This window comes from Dermacentor andersoni, chromosome 3, assembly GCF_023375885.2.
Source record: "Dermacentor andersoni chromosome 3, qqDerAnde1_hic_scaffold, whole genome shotgun sequence".
NCBI lineage: Eukaryota > Metazoa > Arthropoda > Arachnida > Ixodida > Ixodidae > Dermacentor > Dermacentor andersoni.
The window spans coordinates 81,665,720-81,683,807 of record NC_092816.1 but is presented as its reverse complement, the minus strand read 5'-3'; the positions used below and the strand labels follow the sequence as shown (position 1 = coordinate 81,683,807).

The 18,088-nt window shown below is 44.5% G+C and overlaps 1 long non-coding RNA gene across 1 annotated transcript; it reads left to right on the top strand.

Moving 5' to 3' along the window:
• The first annotated feature begins 6,722 nt into the window (after nt 1–6,722).
• LOC140216368 (uncharacterized) lies at nt 6,723–17,795 on the top strand. The gene is made up of 3 exons (XR_011893019.1): nt 6,723–6,801; nt 12,366–12,502; nt 17,589–17,795. It is a non-coding gene; the product is annotated as an uncharacterized lncRNA (long non-coding RNA).
• The last annotated feature ends 293 nt before the right edge of the window (nt 17,796–18,088 follow it).

Below are 18,088 nucleotides of genomic sequence, written 5' to 3'. Positions count from 1 at the left end.
ACATAAAGGACGGACAGATGCAGAAACATAAATGCAGTTGCCAAATCTCATCATTTAGAAAACATAAAAGATGCTTTTTCTTATGAACTCCAGGTAACATACAGTAAACGTAAGGGACATACACATTTTCATAAGGATCGCATCAATCGAAATCACAGCCGACACTTTTGGTGTCAATGTAAATGTTACGACCCTAAGTTTATATGCTAGTAAAGCGGCTAGTGCAGCTTCCGGTGAAGTGCGACAATTTTCCACTTCGCCGTGGCGAAAGGAGAGAGAGGGAGAGAGAAGGTAAGAAAGAAAGGCAGGTAGTTTTCCAAACCGATAGCGCTCGTCGCCTGGTTTTCCGCTCACTTTGCTACCTAGATGGGTTGACTTTTTCGAGTTTATCTCGCTTCGACCTGCTTGCAGACCAACTTTGATCGTAGCCGAAACAAGGCGGCAGCAGCCAGCGAATTTAACTTCGTATGAAACACTCGTATGAACGGGAAGTAGGCCGCGTGAACAAAGCCCAGCGCGAAATTTGTACCCGTCGCAGATAGCTTTCAAGACACAGCATCCTAGCCGGGTGCGCATGGCCACCCGAGCCGCCCGGAAAAGAACTCCCCCCCCCCCTCCTCCCTGCCATCTCCCTGAAGACTTCCACGTGAGGGACGGCGAAGGGCACGTTCTGCCGTGGCGAGCGCGAGATTTGAACTGTGAGCGCCGTCTCACCCCTTGCATGCTTTCAGTATACAGCATAGGGCGCGCGGCTAAGATTTTATCACCCTTTTACTTTATGCGGAACGGCGTCACCGACGGCGAGAGCAGGAGTGTGCCTGGAGTACCCATAGTTACTGCGCTATCACATTCTATAACCCCCGTTTTGGCTCCTGAATAACCATTTTTCATCCATGTCGCTCGGAATTTGCTTTCATCCATTCAGTAGGTTTATCCCCTGTTGACGTCACGTCCGGCGTTCTTTAAGGATCTGTACAAGGTCCTTTAATATTTGCAATCTACGTTATCGACCTATCGTGTAGCAACTCATCTCAAGTTAGATTTGTGCAGTTCACTGTGCGCTGTATACAAACATGAATTCTGTTATTGACCATTGCCAACTTGTCCCATTTTAAATGTATTTTTGCGCTTGGTGCAAAACATCGCAAATGAACATCAACCGCACTAGAACAGACGTGATGTCATTGACAAAACAACGGATCCCCTTTTCTCTGCTCTTTGAATAGCACTGACCTTAAAAGAGTGCCTGTATATAAATATCTAGGAGTTATTCTAACCAAAAACTTTCTTGGTCCAACCACATTAAATACGTAAACATAAAAGCACTAAAAAAACTAGGCTATATACACCACCACACCTCAACTAATATCCCTCGTGACAATAGACTGCTTTTATTTGCACTCAAAACTCTTTACAACGAAACGGGACATAACGAAATAATGGATATAACGAAGTAAATATAATTTTCCTAAAAATCAGAATAGAGGTCAATGCATTTGAAACTTCGTTTCAACGAAGTGAAATTGTTCTGCCAATGGATATAATAAACTAGTCTCGCACGCGAAACAAAAAAAATGACAACCATTCCACTCTGTGAAGATGGAACGGCAGCGAAGGCTGACGATAGTCAAAGCTCTCAAATGAAAAGCAAATTGCTTTCGCTGACATTCCATTTTCGCAGAGTGGAATGGTTGTCATTTTTTGCGTTGCGAGTGTGGCGTCGTTGCTCGTTCAGAGGTGCCCAGGCTCGCGATTGTCGTTTTCCTTCAGCATCGCGGGATGGTCTTCGTCGGTGGTCGTTTAGCCCCGGTACCGTTTACATTCTAGTTGCTGTTACCTCCAGCGCTCCTCGTACGCATGTTGTTCTTCGGGTGTACGAACTATACGCTTCCGCCCCATCGATAACGCAGCTGTTTTTAGCTCCGATACCTCTCCTGCTTACAGACTGCGATAACCTTGACGTCGCGTTATTGTTTCCGGTGAGCGTTGTAATATGTTCCGCAGTTTGACATCTGCGCCACCGCGCTGCACCCGTATGAATTTGTAAGAAATCGCTAAGTCCATTTGTGTTGCCGGACGCCGAAAAACCTACGGAAAGTTAGTCATATGCAGCTTTCGCTGTAAAAATACGCGACGTTTGCGGGCCAGGTACATCGCTATGCGCGGGATTCGACACTCGCTCTTCGCGGCTGCTCGAAACACCCGTGCTCCCGCGTGAAATACGTCGTCGAGCAACACTGGTATTTTTCATCGCCACGCCTAGCGTCGCCCAAGCGCACAAGCAGCTGTTAGCTACCGCACTTGTTGCTCCACTGACATCTCTCTCTCTCCCTTAGACGTGCCTGGTTGAGGAGGAGGAGGAACTTTATTATTGCAGAAACTGTTGCGCGGTTTATTCCTGGGTGGTTCTCTGACAGGGCTCCACTGGCGATCGCGGCTCGCCGGGCCTGGTCGAGGGTCGCCAGTTGGCTTCCCAGGTCCAGTTCGGAGAGTCTCGCCTGCCAAGACCACGTAGTGAGTGTGTGTGTTGTGACTCGTGGCGAAATTGCGTCGCCCGGAAGGTCGGTACATTCGTGTGTTATGTGCGCGAGTGTTGCTTTGTGGTTGCTACACCAGGGACATCTGCGGGACGTATAACTGTCTGGGAAGATTGCGTGTAGACGAGACAAGTGTGGGTACGTGTTAGTTTGCAGGCGGCGCCAGTCCCTTGCCTGGAGTTTATTGAGAGCTTTGTGTGGGGGAGCGTATTGCGTTCTTCCGAGACGTTGGTCCTGTAGTATTTGTTGACCTGTCGTTAATAACTCGTGGGTCGCTCGTCGGTCTGTCGGGGGCTGAAGAATGGTGTGGTCTGCCGCTCGGCTAGTGAGGCCTCGAGCTGCGCAGTCCGCCTCTTCGTTTCCCCGCAGGCCTTCGTGCCCGGGGCACCAGACGATACCGTGGGTCCATTCTAGTGAGCGACCCAGGATGCGAATGGCTTGTATAGGGAGCGTTCCATTCATGTGTAAACGACACGCCGCTTGCGAGTCCGTAAGGACGCGGGCGGACATTCCCTTGCTCTCGGAGTCGTGAAGTGCGAGAGCGATCGCTGCTGTTTCTGCTGTTGCGCTGCATGTGGCGCGGATGGAGGCAGAGACTACCAGGTTCCCCTCATTGACAACGGCGAGTGTGTATTTGGGCCCACAACGTGGCGACGAGGGATACGGGCTAACGTCCGTGTAGTATGTATCTGGGTCTCTGAAGCAGCGTTTGTGCAACATGCGGGCACGCGCTGCTCTTCTCTCTTGATTGTGATAGGGATTGTGATGATTGGGATAGGGTCTACTACAATGTTCTCTCTAATGTGGTTAGTCAAGAGTTGCGTTTCTTCTTTGCAGTACTGAGGTGTCAGCGGGTACCCTAGCCGTTGAAGAAGGTGTCTTCCCTGTTGAGTCTTGTTGAGGCGCTCCCTCTGCGCTATGAGCGTGGCACTTGCTAGCTCCTCAAAGGTGTATACACCTAGCGCTAGTAATTTCCTTGTGCTTGTGCTTGACGGTAGCTGTAAAGCCGTTTTGTACACTCTATAAATTTTCACACCCTTATGGGTGTAATATGGGTGTATTCATCTTTTCACCCTTGTAAACACCCTTGAAACACCCTTTTTTAATGGAAAAGGGTGTTCAACAAGAAAACACCCTTGGAACACCCCAGTCTTTCTAATATACACCCTAATTTTAGGGGAGTAAGTGAACAAGCTTACAGTATATGATAAATGAACATTGCCAGTTAAGGCGTTGATATTGGCTTTACATGAAACGCGCGCTACCTGCGCTTGAATCAGGTAGCTGGAATGATTAGATCGGGGCATCTAGGCAGCAGCGCGCTGGCTCCGAACAGCGGTCAAAAATGAAGTTTCCCACTAATGTTGATATCGAACGGATGCCACTAACGCGCAGACTTTGCATAGCCAGATATCGGCAAAAGGCTTGATATGATCAATGGCAAAATATTTACAATGCTATCGCTGAATACTTAAAGGTGTGCAACCAGTTAGACTGGGAATTGTTAGGAGTGAGGGCTAACGGTAAATAGCTCACCAACTTACGGTTTGTAGATGACATTGGCATACTCAGCAAAGCTGCAGACTATTTGCAACAAACGTTTGAGGACCTTGGCGAAGAAAGTGTAAGAGTCTGATTGAGAGTTAGTATGCAGAAGAGAAAAGTAATGTTCCGCAGCCTGGCGAGAGAACGAATGTCATGGTCGGCAGTCAGCCTCTAGAACCTGCGCAGAAATACGTTTATTGAGGTTAATTACTCGCAGGGGCCTCTGATCAAGGAAATTAACAAAAATAAAAAAATTAGTTGGAGAGCTTACGGCAGGCATTACTAAATCATGACCAGGGAGCTTACTGCTAATCATTGCTTTCTACCGTTACTAACGTATGGGGCCGAAACTTGGAAGTTACCAAAGAAGCTTGGGAAGACGTTGAGGACCGCGCAACGAGCGATGGAATGAAAGTTATTAGGCATGACGATAATAGACTGGAGGACAGCGATGTGGATTAGAGAGCGAACGGGGATAGCTGATATTCTGGTTGACATTAAGAGGAAGAAGTCGTGCTTGGCAGACATTGCAATGCGTAAGGGAGAGAACTGCTGGTCTATTGGAGTTGCAGAATGGGTGCTGAGGGAAGGGAAGCACAGTCGAGGACGGCAGAGAATAATGTGGACGTGATGGAATTGGGAAACTTGAAGACACATGGAACCAGTTAGCACAAGACAGGGGTATTGGAGATCGCTGGAGAAGCTTTCGTCCTGCGATTGACGTCAAAATAAGCTGATGATGATAATGATGATGTGACGACATCCATGCCAGCTTCGCGGCATGTCATTCATGTTATGACATGCATGCGTGTCATGCACGTTCTGATAGCTCGATTTGCGTCGATTGCGGGGGGGGGGGGGGGGGGGGGCTAGTAGCGGCGTAGCCAAGTGGGGCACGCCGGGCACTTGTAACGCTCACTAACAGTAAATTTTTTGCTACTATGGCAATGGCCCCGCTCCTTCCCCCTCCACGGTCAATTGCGACCCCACCCCCCCTCACACGAAAAAATTTTCTGGCTACACCACTGTAGGGAGGGGGGTGTAAGATTGCTCCAGACCCCTCCCCCTAACTTGTCAACGGAAACGGGGGAGGGTTGGGCCGCTGCCACCGGGCCGCAAGCCTTAGGCAGCCCAATTACCGGCTGCATTTCCCTTTGGACGTGAATACTGCTCTAATGTTATTACACTGTAGGATTCGTGGCGGTTCGAGGGCCCCCATGCGACAATAAAAAAAAACACATACAGCCATCAGCAAGTCTTAGCTTGAGCAGATCTTTGGGAGCTGGGCAAGACTCTCATAAAAAAAAAAAAGCTTGGCACCCCTCTTACATGCATTGTCAACTCTGGGTCACCGCTGACTGCACATTTCCGGTAAAAAAAATCACACAGGAACTCCTCTCGGATTTGTCTAAGTATGCGTAAGCATTGTGACTCTTCCTCATCCACACGCAGTCCATGTCGTTATCAATGTTATGAGACTTGATCCGACGAGTATAAGCGACTGCGCTGCGGCGACACGAACTGCTGTGGTCGGCGGCGCCAAGTGAATGGCGCAAGCAAAGTACTGCAGGTGGCGGGGCCAGGTGCGCTGTGACGTTACGTTCGTTTTGAGCCGTTATCACTCTTTAGCACTTCTCAACCGCGTCGAACCATTATCAACCGTTCTCCGGCGGCGGCGGCTGCTTGTGGCACGGCCGCGCGAACCGTATCTCGAAAGCGAACTGCAATTTGGACAGAGTGTGCCCACTGCTGAAAACTTCACGCGCTGTGTTCTCACCGTTTACTTCGCTTTGAAAACAGACGCGCATACACCTATCTTGAAAGTGATCTGCGAAAAGAGCATAGTGCGGCATAAGCTGAGAGCTTCGTGAGCGCTGTGTTCTCGCCGCTTCAGTCGCGTTGAAGCGAGAGCTAGCACGAAGGTGAATTCACTCGCTGCTGCGGGTTCTATTTTGAAAGGTATCGTGCGGTACGGACTGACGGACGGATGGTTTTTATTTGTGGGTAATTATAGAAATGCTTACGTTATAAAAAAGATCGCAGGGTTCGCGGATGTCGCGATAACAACCAACTCCGTCTTGATCGCCCCTCCCCACCCCGGGAAAAGGGACACTACGCCTCTACCTCAGTTGAAGAAACGATGATGAAACGTTAACGACAAGAACGGCATATTCTAACGCGTTGTCTTATGGCCTCCGAGATTTGCGCGCAAAGCTGGCGCGCGCGAACCTGGGGGGCCATAATTGGCTGTTTAATAGCATTAAAGGACAAAAAGATAATACCAAACGACACAGTAAAAATGCAAACAAAGAACTGATCTTCGCTATACTGTTTGGGGAAAAGAAATAAAAAATTAGACAGCCGTAACACACGCCACTAAAGCCACCATCGCCGGCATAACGCGGAACCAACAGTTGGCAACATTGCTTCGTCCGCTTCGTCTCCGCAACGAGAGCCGCCATCCTTTCGCGCCGGCCGTTTTGTCATAGTTCTGTTTTTCTGTAAGTCCGTGCACGCAGCTCATCGGTAGCTGCACGGGTGCACGGCGTCGCATTGCGACCTGCGGCATTTTCTCGTGTTCGCTCAATCGGTGTGAAACATGTCGCATGTGAAATATTTGATAGAAGTGCCTCACGTCCAAGTCAAGCCGCCGTACGGGTGTATGGCTGTGTACCCCGTTCTCGGAAGCGTCGACGGGTTTCCGGCATGCGGATTTCAGGTACGTGCAAATGCGTTTCGCCCTCCTATTGAGCTCCGGAGCAAAGCGTGCAATATTTCATGTGAAAGATGCAGTGCCCGTCATCATGGTGTGAATTTCGAGCAGTGGGCTAGGCTGCAGCGGCACCGGCACCATGTTTAATCGCTGCTTGCTCTTCATGCAGTTCTTCGGCTTCCTTGCTGTACCCCCCCTTTGCGGTGTCACATGGCTTGGAACTGCTTCGTCTGACTTGGCTCCCTCGGCGGTCGAGCACGTGGACGTCATCGAGTGCTTGCCCAAGAACTGCGCTATCGCTACCATATGCGATTACCTCGGCGTGTCCCACTTCAAGCTACAGCATGCCAGTCACCCCGATGCCCTGTCCTTTGATCAGCCAATCATCGACAACTCTCGGTCTGTGACGTCAGCAGCCGACGGTATAAATGTCCAGCGCGTGGATCGTCTCTTCAGTGGGCTAGGCTGCAGCGGCACCGGCACCATGTTTAATCGCTGCTTGCTCTTCATGCAGGTATGTTACTATTCTGATGCCGAGTGTATCCGATCTGATGATCGCTTTCTGCTGCTGCTCCCTTGCCCACAACGTCTTGTATCTTGCTGTTCGCATGCATTGTATTGCGCAAGTTGTCTCCTATTAAGCGGAGATGTGGAAATCAACCCTGGCCCGGGCCCTCGGTCTAAGTCTAGGCGTGCATCCGGTTCTGCTCCCGATGAGAATGACGATGCTCGCCCTTCCTTTGATAGCCATGATAAAAACGACCCTTCGGTATCCGATATGTTCTCTAAATTATTGGAGGGGCAGACCCAGTTGGCACGAGATGTTGCGGAAATTAAGTCATTTCAACAGTCAGTTGCGCGTCGCTTTGATGTTTTAGAGTCACGTGTTCATGCACTAGAATCCACTCCTATGTCCAAAGACTCTAGTTTACTGCGTGATTTACGCGCTGAAATAAATGCCTTGACTACTAAGGTAACGGACTTGGTCTTAAAAAATGATAGCCTTGAAAACCATTCTCGTAGAAACAATCTGATAATACACGGTATTTCTGAAGTAATGGATGAAAACGCTACCACCCTGACGAGTGCAGTTTCATCTGTGTTTACTCAGCACCTGAATACTAGCTGCCCTCGTATTGAGCGCTGCCACAGGCTCGGTAGAGCACGCACTGGTTACATTCGTCCCGTCATTCTTAAACTTTCTAACTTAAGCGACAGAACCGAGGTTCTTAGGAACGCTTCAAAACTCAAGGGCTCAAATTTCGTGATTAAAGAAGACTTCTCTTCTAGGGTTCGGTTAATTCGGAAAAAAATCTGGGATGCATCAGCCTCTTTTCGGGACAGCGGTTCTGTTGTGAAGTTGAGATACGATCATGCTTTCATTAACAAGGTTCGTTATAACTGGGATGACAGTTCAAACTCATTAGTAATGGCACCCGCTCAACGTGTTTCTTCTGAGTCTGGCCATTTGACTTCCCTTCCATCCACTTCCTGAATTCGTCCTGGTCATTTTGAGAACCTTGTTGTCTTGAATATAAACGCTCGTAGTATTGTTAAAAAATTTCCTGATTTATTGTCCCTTATATCTATTCATTCCCCCCATGTTATCGGCATCACTGAGACTTGGCTGCACAATGGTATTTATGAATCTGAGTTCACTCCACCCGGTTTTGTTGCCGTGCGCTTAGACAGAGTTAGCGGTACTGGTGGTGGAGTGGCACTGCTTATCCGGTCGGATATACGATTCTCAGTCTTGCCTTCTCCTCCAGAAACAGAATCCGTGTGGTGTAAAATTTACCTTCACAATCGGCGTATTGTGATTAGTGTTATATATCGTCCCCCCGGCTCTACTCTTGATTTTCTTCATGCTGTTTCAAACTTCATGAGTGAGATCAACATTGCTTCGTCGAATTTTATCTGTATGGGTGACTTCAACGCCCCTGGCATCCACTGGCCGTCATTGTCTGCAGTCGGTCGCGACACAGCTATTTGTAAAGAACTAATCAACATTTCCTTGTCCTTTGGTCTCACCCAGGTTGTTTCTAGCGCAACCAGATTAAATTCCGTCCTTGACTTAGTTTTTTTAAGCGCTAACCTAGCCGAACGTGACTTTTCTTGCGACGTAATCGATGGTATTTCAGACCATAGAGGCGTTTTAGTTTCACTCTCCTGTCAAATTTCTAAATCCCCCTGCACGTTTACTAGTTTCCCTGATTTCACTCGTGCGGACGACAACTCCATTACTGATGCCTTATCTCATCATTTCAATACGTTTAGTGCACTTGCAGACAACCAGGACGTCAACTGCCTTGCTAATTACTTTGAGCGTCTTGTCAAATCATGTATCGAACGTTTTGTGCCCATTAAGACTAAGAAAAAAAATTCTGACATTCCTTGGATGACTCGCGATATCTTGCATTTGTCCCGTCGCGTTCGAAGGTTAAGGCGTTCCAGAAGAGGCACTGATCCCATGGCATTGGATAGGTTTCTTAAGGCAAAGAAAGAACTCAATCTTATGTTGCAAAATGCCAAGGATTTCTTTTTTCGCGTTCGCCTGCACAATTTGTTAAGGACTAACCCACGAAAATTTTGGTCTTCTATTTTACCTCGCGGTGCTTCATCCACTTCTTTCAGAATAGATAATGACGTCACCAACGACCCGGTGGTGATATCTGATGCTTTCAACAAGTATTTCCAATCCGTGTTTGTTTGCGATAACAACCTTATCCCGACACTTACCACTATAGTTTCTTCTGAAGCAATCACTGACGTTGAGATAAACTGCGAAGGCGTCCTCAACCTTATATTAAACCTGGATGTTAAGAAATGCACCGGTCCGGACGGGATACACAATGCGTTCCTTGTTCGTTATTCGTTGTGGTCATCAAAATATCTGTCAGTCATATTCAGAAAGTCCTTATCATCCTCTACTGTACCTTCTTCGTGGAAGTTAGCCAAAGTGCTCCCTCTTTATAAATCTGGAGATAAGCAGTGTTTGTCGAATTACAGACCAATTTCACTGACGTCACAGTCATGCAAAATGTTGGAACACATCATTCATAAGCACATCACGCTCTTTCTGGAATCAAATAATTTATTGTCTAACATGCAACATGGGTTTAGGCGCGGCTTTAGCACGTTAACGCAGCTAGTTGAGTTCACGCATGACATTTCATTTAACCTTGACGTAGGCAACCAGGTCGATGCAATTTTTATAGATTTCTCGAAGGCATTTGACACCGTTTTACATTCTAAACTTATTGCTAAACGTAATGCTGTACTGAATAATCCTCATTTGGTTAACTGGATTTTAAGCTTTCTCTCATTTCGCTCCCAGTTCGTCTCTTACAGTTCGACTGACTCCGCTACTGTTGATGTGACATCAGGCGTGCCCCAAGGCTCCGTCCTTGGGCCACTTCTTTTTTTATTATACATAAACGATTTGCCACTTCACTACTCTTCTAACATCCGTCTCTATGCTGATGACTGCGTTTTATATGAAGTGATTAAATCTTCTAATGATCATTATCGCCTTCAAGAGTCGTTTTCTAGGTTTTGCGATTGGTGTAACACTTGGCAAATGAACATTAATTTCAATAAAACCGTTCTGATGTCTTTCTGCAACAAATCTTCCCCCTCCCTTTTCAGTTACTCGTCCAATGGCCGTACAGTAGATAAGGTTTCTGAGTAAGTATCTTGGTGTAATTTTTACGCATAACATGTCATGGTCCAAACACATTGACTACATATGCAGTAAAGCACTAAAAAAGTTAGGTTACTTGAGGCGAACGCTAACCCGATCTCCTAAAGACACAAAGTTACTAATGTATAAATCTCTAATCCGCCCTGTTCTTGATTATGCATCTGTAGTTTGGAGCCCGCATAAGCAGTTGGAGATTAATAAACTAGAGGCTATACAGAAAAAAGCTGTGCGATTTATGTCATCGTTACGATCGAGACTTTTCGCCCTCTTCAGCACTTTCTTCCTTGGACCTAAACACGCTCTCTTCTCGTCGCCGTATCGACTCATTAACATTCTTGCACTCCATAGTCAATTCTTTAGTTAGGCTCTCAAATGATAAATACATTAACTTCACGCCGGGATCATCCACGAGAAGACATCATGACCTAAACTTGATACCCTACTACGCACGTACTAACATGTTCAAATTCAGCTTCTTTCCCCGCTCAATCAAAGACTGGAATTCATTACCTGGATCCATTCGCTCATGCTCATCCCAAATTTTTGCAACCGCCATCCCAGATGCATAATCATGGGTATAGGTATGGGCATAATCAGGCATGGGTATGCCTGGCAGCATTTGTATTTGTATAACTTGTGTATTCTTTCACCAGTGCTCTTTTGCAAAAGTGTTTACTTGTATTTTTTGTGTATTTTCTTTTTTTATCTGTGCTCTTTAAAAGTGTTCACTTGTGTATACCGCTGTATACTCCAATGCTTTTTTTTTGTACATTTTCTTAACCCACTCCTGCTATAGCGCAAATTGCGCTGCAGTATGTATAAATAAATAAATAAATAAAAACGAGAACTGTGGCACTTAGAGCACACCGCGGCTGCTAAGTCAGCGTTGAAATTGTTTAACGTTACCGTACTATGTTTCTGTCTGTCTAATCTGCGGCTTGTGGACAGCTAGCCCATTGACTTTTGCTTGTGGCAGCGATAGGTATATAAATGGAAGCGGTAATAATTTTCGAGAGCAGACAGTTGTTTCGCGCGATGTTTGGTCGTGTTCATGGCGTTATGAAAGCTAGAAAACTAACTGGCTTGATCGTGCTTAGTTCCAACTCTAAGGGGCGTAACGTTGGCGCTGTATATGTTTGTTTTCCGTGCCGCGAGTACCACTTTCATGCGTTTGTTGCATGAGAGTGGTAGCTGCTGCATGCCGTCTGGGCAGAATACAATAAAAGCAATTTCCTCACTTTCATACGTATGCAATGTGACGTAACAAAATTTCCAGCGTTTTATTCGGAGCGTAAATGTCCAGTATAGTTTAGTAAGAAACTCAAATTCTGTCTTAGCTTAGTAGGCGTGAAACAAGTGACACTCTCATTCCTTTTTGAATTGTTCGCCCAAACCGCACCGCCCGCAGATGCGTCATCGGGTAATTAACAGTAGCTTCGCTACGTGAGTTGTTTTATGCGCCAATATTGCCCGGTTAAGTATCCTGTTAATTTATGCCGACGCTTGTTCATCTTGATTTTAAGCGATTACTATCCCCGAGTACCGGACGATGCCAAACATGTGAGGTGTAGCAAACGCGGGATTCAAAGTGGCGTGGCTGCAAGTTCCTGTTTTCACGTTTCTTGCATTCAAAGCCAACAGACACAGTATCACTGATTTATTTCCATTTCTGCTGTACTTGATCAATCTAATGTGACAACTGCATTTGCTCTTTAATGTTCTCCATTTACTGTGTTTCATCTTGGCTGCCAGAAAATGCTTGAATTTTCTGCAGTATCCAAGTGGCGAAATATTTCACTGACGGCCGTGTGTGAAACACGCAAGATGACAAAACTGATAGCAAAGTGATGAGATGTTTCTTTTATAGCGTTTGGACTCGACTTTTGGTGAGGATGTCGATCGACCTTGGGCCTGGTGACAGCACACCCGACATGGCCAAACTGCAGCCTATCAGTTGAGTGCCCCCGAATGGACCATCAACATCGGAAAATGAAACAGAGCCAGGTAGGGGCAATTTTTACTTTGGAACAGAATACTGACAGCTGCCTCTTTTTTTAAGAACTAAATAACATATTTACAAACCCATCCTTTCTCTTTGTGCAGCCTACATAGAATTGTTTTTTGCTTGTTATACAGATCTTCAGAAAGCAGTTCTTCTGAACCCTTTCTGCATGCACAAATAAATAAAAAGGAGCGCACTTTCTGAAGAAATTGATGCACTGAAATGTGCGTTCGACACACAATGAGATGCAAGATAACCAATAACATTAAAGCGGTAAAAAAACAAGTTTGAAACATGTTCTAACATCATACCCCGCTTTGGCATACGGATCTAAATATAACGGCAACAGAGGTGCATGCAGAGAAGTGTTTGTAAATGTTTGCAAGATATGTACGTTGTCTAAGAAATTGTTTTTACTTGCTCGGAGCTTCTTGGTACCGTGGCAGTGCAGTAAAAGCTCAAAATGATGCCCCTGCTCCTAATAAAGCACCTTTAGATTTTAAAATTACATTATGGGCTTTTACATTCCAAAGTCACAACCTGAAGTTTTGGGAACCTGGCCTTCTTTAATGTACACCCGAATCTAAGTGCATAAGCGTTATTGCATTTTACCCCCATTGGAGGGAAGCTGCCATGGCCTACATTGAAGTTAGGACCAGCATGACTGAGCAGAATGGCATCATAGTAAGTGGGCTATACCACCAGGTCAAAATGAGAAATACTGCTTAGAACTACCAATTTCTTGGCTCACAAGCACTTTGCACTAAGTTAAAGGAGTATGGAGTACTGACAGCGGCCACTTATGTACCAATTTCTTTTTAGGCTGACTCTGTTAGTAGGGTGCGAAGCTTCAATTAGTCAAAACCAGCCTAAATTACAGAACCAGCTCAAAACACGCACCATGTATAGCTGGATTTGGACATGAAAATGGAGTCAATTCATGTCGCCGAAAATGGAGGTGGCAGTCACACTATTTCATGCATTTTGCCTAAAACATAGTCAATAATAATTAATCAATTTCTAAAATATTCTTTTCAAAAAGTTTTTTTCAAGCATGAAAGGAGGAGCCAAATGGTGTTCAGGTGCACGAGTGGTTAGTTGCATGGCACTTTTCGCATGTATTCACTGGCTTCTTTCAAGCTTGAAAAAAAAAAAAACTTGTTGCACCTATTGAGCAGTAGAAAGCTGGATTGGTAATTTTTCAGGATGCTCTACAATTTTTGCACTGACACTCTTGCTTTGAATATAATATTTGAACATTTAAATAATCGTTAATAACTAATTACCTAATTAGGAAAAATGCAAGAACTGGTTTCACTTCCTCAAAACAATGGCAAACGACATTACCTTGGTACAGTCCAGCTACGTGGCACTTTTACATATTTAAAGCTTGCACATGTCAGACAGACCACCTGGTAATTACAAGGCATATATAGCAGTGGCTAAGTTGTGTGAGCCAGCCATGTGTAGCGAATCATGCGAAACGGCCATGTTTCTTTGACTTAAGGGCATGATAAGATTTACATGCTCGACACCTTGTATCAGTGGGTTCTAGGCCTGTTCGTAGTTTAGCTGCTACATAAACAATATTTCTCCACGTGTAAGCTCATAAGCATCTTTCAAGTATATTCCCTCATGTGTCCAAAATAAACCATCCTCGCGCTTCCTTCATTATGTCTTCATCTGTTGCTGTGCTAAATTTTTAACATGCAACTGCACAAATTTTCATCTAGTTTTCATATTTCCTCGTTGTTTGGTGGCTTTATTTCTGAACAAGTTGTTTTCGTTAAACCCTGTTGCACACAGCAGTACACCGCATTTCTGCCTAGAGTGGGAATTTTTTTTTCAGATTGACATTAATACACCTTGCCTGGGCAATGTAAGGCATTCTACATAACACGGCACTGCAATAATGTTTTATATTGCATTCCAGCATCATGCAAAAGCTGTTTACTTACCAGATTAGAATATGTATAAGTGTTGGAAGTAACAGAACTGGAAGAAGCCAGCAGATAATGAGGCCAAGGAAAGCATACAGGAACATGTTTTAAGTTTTTTATATGAAGTATAGAAATGATAAATTCTAGGTAAATGAAAGTGGATTAAAAGATATCTACCTGTGGGTGAGGAACGGACCCATAACCTTCACATTACGCATGTGATTTACTAACCACTGTGGTACTACGGCCGTGTTAGAGCGTCGACAATCTGAGGGGCCATTGTGGACGGTTGAATGCTGCCTCGGTGGCACAGTGGTCGCATGCCTAATGCCAATGCTGTAGGTTCGTTCTCCCCCCATGCCTGTTTTTTTTTTTACCATTTTCATTTCCCTTTATCATTTCTACATTTAAATAGAAAATTACAAATAAGTTTCCAGGCGCCTTCCCTGGCATCTTCCAGCTGTGATTCAGAAAAAGTTTGACCCTCAGTATCCTTTCTTCTCATTTGAAAGAACAGGAGCTTCATTTTAAAAATAATGAGTTCACTTTGTTCAGCATCTCAATGTGGTCTCAAATCTTATCACAGCATGTGTATTACTAAGTGAAGTTTTTGTTAAGATGATATAGCATGGGACCTAATTAGTAGCCTTTGTGTTCAGATATATGACTAGTCTAATAAATAGGAGGATTTTAAGAAGCACTTCTAACATGGTCTGATCATGTGTTTAAAAAAACTAATCTAGCATGATTTCAGGTATAACTGTTGCCCCTGAAAAATATTTGGATCATCTGCATTGGTATTGTTTTTAGAAAGCACCAATACTGCTTTGGTTGAAGTAGCCTCGTGGAACATGAAGCATCGCTTCTTGCTGAGTCAAGGAAATATCTGCATATCTGAGGTGCATGTGTCATATGCTCGAATGCTGTTTAAAGGCGGCTAATAAGAAAATTACTTCACTTGCCTTCCAGAGATAGCTTCAGTAGTCTATGCTAGTCGATCATAAACAATTTACCAGAGTGAACATTCATCACAGTTAGCTTTGCAATGTTTATGCAAAATACCACTATTGCCTACTAGACATGTGACTGCACTGAAACTTGCAATTAATGACCAGTAAGATTTATGGTACAGCTAAACTTGTGTTTATTACTCCAGAACAAAATGCCAGGCACTTCGGTTATTTCTGCCATAGAGTTTCTTACAGTAATTACTAGAGGGAACTCTGGCGCTCCAGTCGTGCCACCATGGGAATGATGGGAAGCACATGGATTTGTCTGATATTCGTGCTTCTGAATTCAGACGTTCTTGTGGCTTCGTATATTATACGCTATATAAATCTTATTGTCTTAAATTTCAGCGCAGTCTATACTCTTCGAAGTGCAGAAGACGGCGCCAACACGCACAATTGCTATTAATTGCAACGATTGAGCTTGTCCAGGTGGCCAAATCGAAAGGCGTCAAGCGTCTCAATGCACTGGTATGCCCGCGATAACTTCATCAGGGCGTTGCACTCGCTTGTCGCTACATGCCTCCGTGTCTTAATGGTTTCAATATCAGACTTCTGCTCTAGAGTTCCTGTGTTTGAATCCTGTCGTCGGACGATTTTAATGTTTATTTATTTATTACACAGTATATTGTTGAAAATGACTAGTTTACAAAGTCACAAAGTCGCTTGAAGCCAAACAGACGAAGTTTAGGCAAATCCATGTACTTCCCATAATTTCCATGCTGGTACAGCCGTTCTTGTTTGATCTCCTGTAGACACTAATGTCAGAGTTCCCTCTAGTAATTAGTGTATGAAACTGATTTCTGCACCTCACTCTTGCAGAAGCGGCACCACACCTGCTGCGTAAACATGCACTACCTTTCGTCCAAGTGCAGGGAATGCAGTGAACTCGCCCTGTACAAAGCCTGCACTAAGTAAAACAAATCGCAACGTGCAGTTGCTGTCACGTTGAACTGGTGGAATGAGTATTGAAATGCAGCACCTCCTGAACTAGTTCAGGAAGTGCAGGTTAATCAAGTGGAGACTATATAGTAACAGAAGTTGAGTGATTCTGCATTACATTCACGAAATATACTTCATGATACTTTTCCATTTATTTCCTCAGTTATTAAGAACCCCTTTTGCATTGTTGGACAAAACTACAGAATGCCAACATATTTTCTAGCATTCACTGGTAGCAAACATGTCAAAACTTGTTCTAGTTTCTGGATTGCCGCTTCAACCGTTAACCCCTTAGTTAATTCCGGAAAAATGTACAAAATTTTCCAAATTTTTTACGTACTCAATTTTTCGGTGTCATTCTCATTCTAAAAATAATTACTTCATTGGTCTCTGGTTAGAAATAACACAAAAATAAGAGCTGCTCTTGAGGGCAACTTTCCCTCAATGCCGATTGTAACTCATCTTTGACAATAACAGCAGCATAACATCGGGCAGAAAGAGTGCGACTCGTCATTGGCGATATTGATACTACCTGCAGTCACTAGTACAGCTTGAGATCAAGGGTTAAAGGTTGCGACTTCGTTGCTGCCAAATTTTAATTCTGCAGCTGTTACACTCGGGTGTATCGTGTGTATGTACGTGTGCATGCATTAAAATGACTTCACGCTAGAGCAAAGCAACTATAGCGCAGAGAGGCATTAGTCATCTTTATATATTTGCTTTGTGAAGATGCGCTAAGTTTATCTTTTGCAATATAGACTTGGTGCTCTTTGGCCAAAGATGACCTTGTGCTACTAAAACCTATCAATTAGCTTTTTGCAGTAGCAGGTGTTTATTCCTTTTTCGGGATTGGTGTGTGAGTTTTAATTTGTTTTTCTTGAACTGTGCAATTCCCACGAAGCTTCAATGACCGCATGTCATCTGAGGTGTTCCTTTTTCAATCAAGAATGTTGAGGTTGTGTTTGTGAAACTCGATTTCTTGCCTCAAACGAGCTTGTACAAACTGACCAAGCTGATAATTCTACCTTTATATATGAAATATGTTGCGGTTATGAACCCTCATAATGAATGTCACATAGTATAAAAATTTTATCTATTAAAACAATTTAATGAAATTTTTCATGTTTTTCGCGTTCGTGTTCACTTCTCTACTCTCGTGTCCTGTCTGCCTGCCTCACCTCTTTTTTACCACAATGCAGGGGGAAAAGGTTCCGGTAACACCATGCATTCAGTATGGTGGCCCAGACGTGTATGCAAGCAATCTCCTTCATGTGGACCAAGAATTACTCTGCAGTGTCTCGCAGACTTCCATGCGAAGTCCTCAACATTCTCGTCTCAGTGGAATGGCTGCTCATCTATCTGCGTGTCCATCACCAAGACGGCCAGTTGAAAAGCTCCTGTACCCGTTTAAGAAAGCTTAATGATTTTTTTTAGTTTTCACGGTTGGTCGTAAAATCTTAACATTTTTGATGTTTATAACATTTTTACCTAGCACAAAGTGGTGCAATAACTTTAAACCAGTGTAATGTATTTAAGTGATGCTCACTCTAATGCCTATCTGGCTTTGTTAGTGTTTAAGAAATTTGTATGTCTGATGTGGTAACAGCATTTGAATTTGTCATCGTGGCTCGTTTCAATGAGCTGCTAGGAAAAAAGTCGCAAAACTTATCACACGCCAGTTGTAGCATTTTTGTTTTCA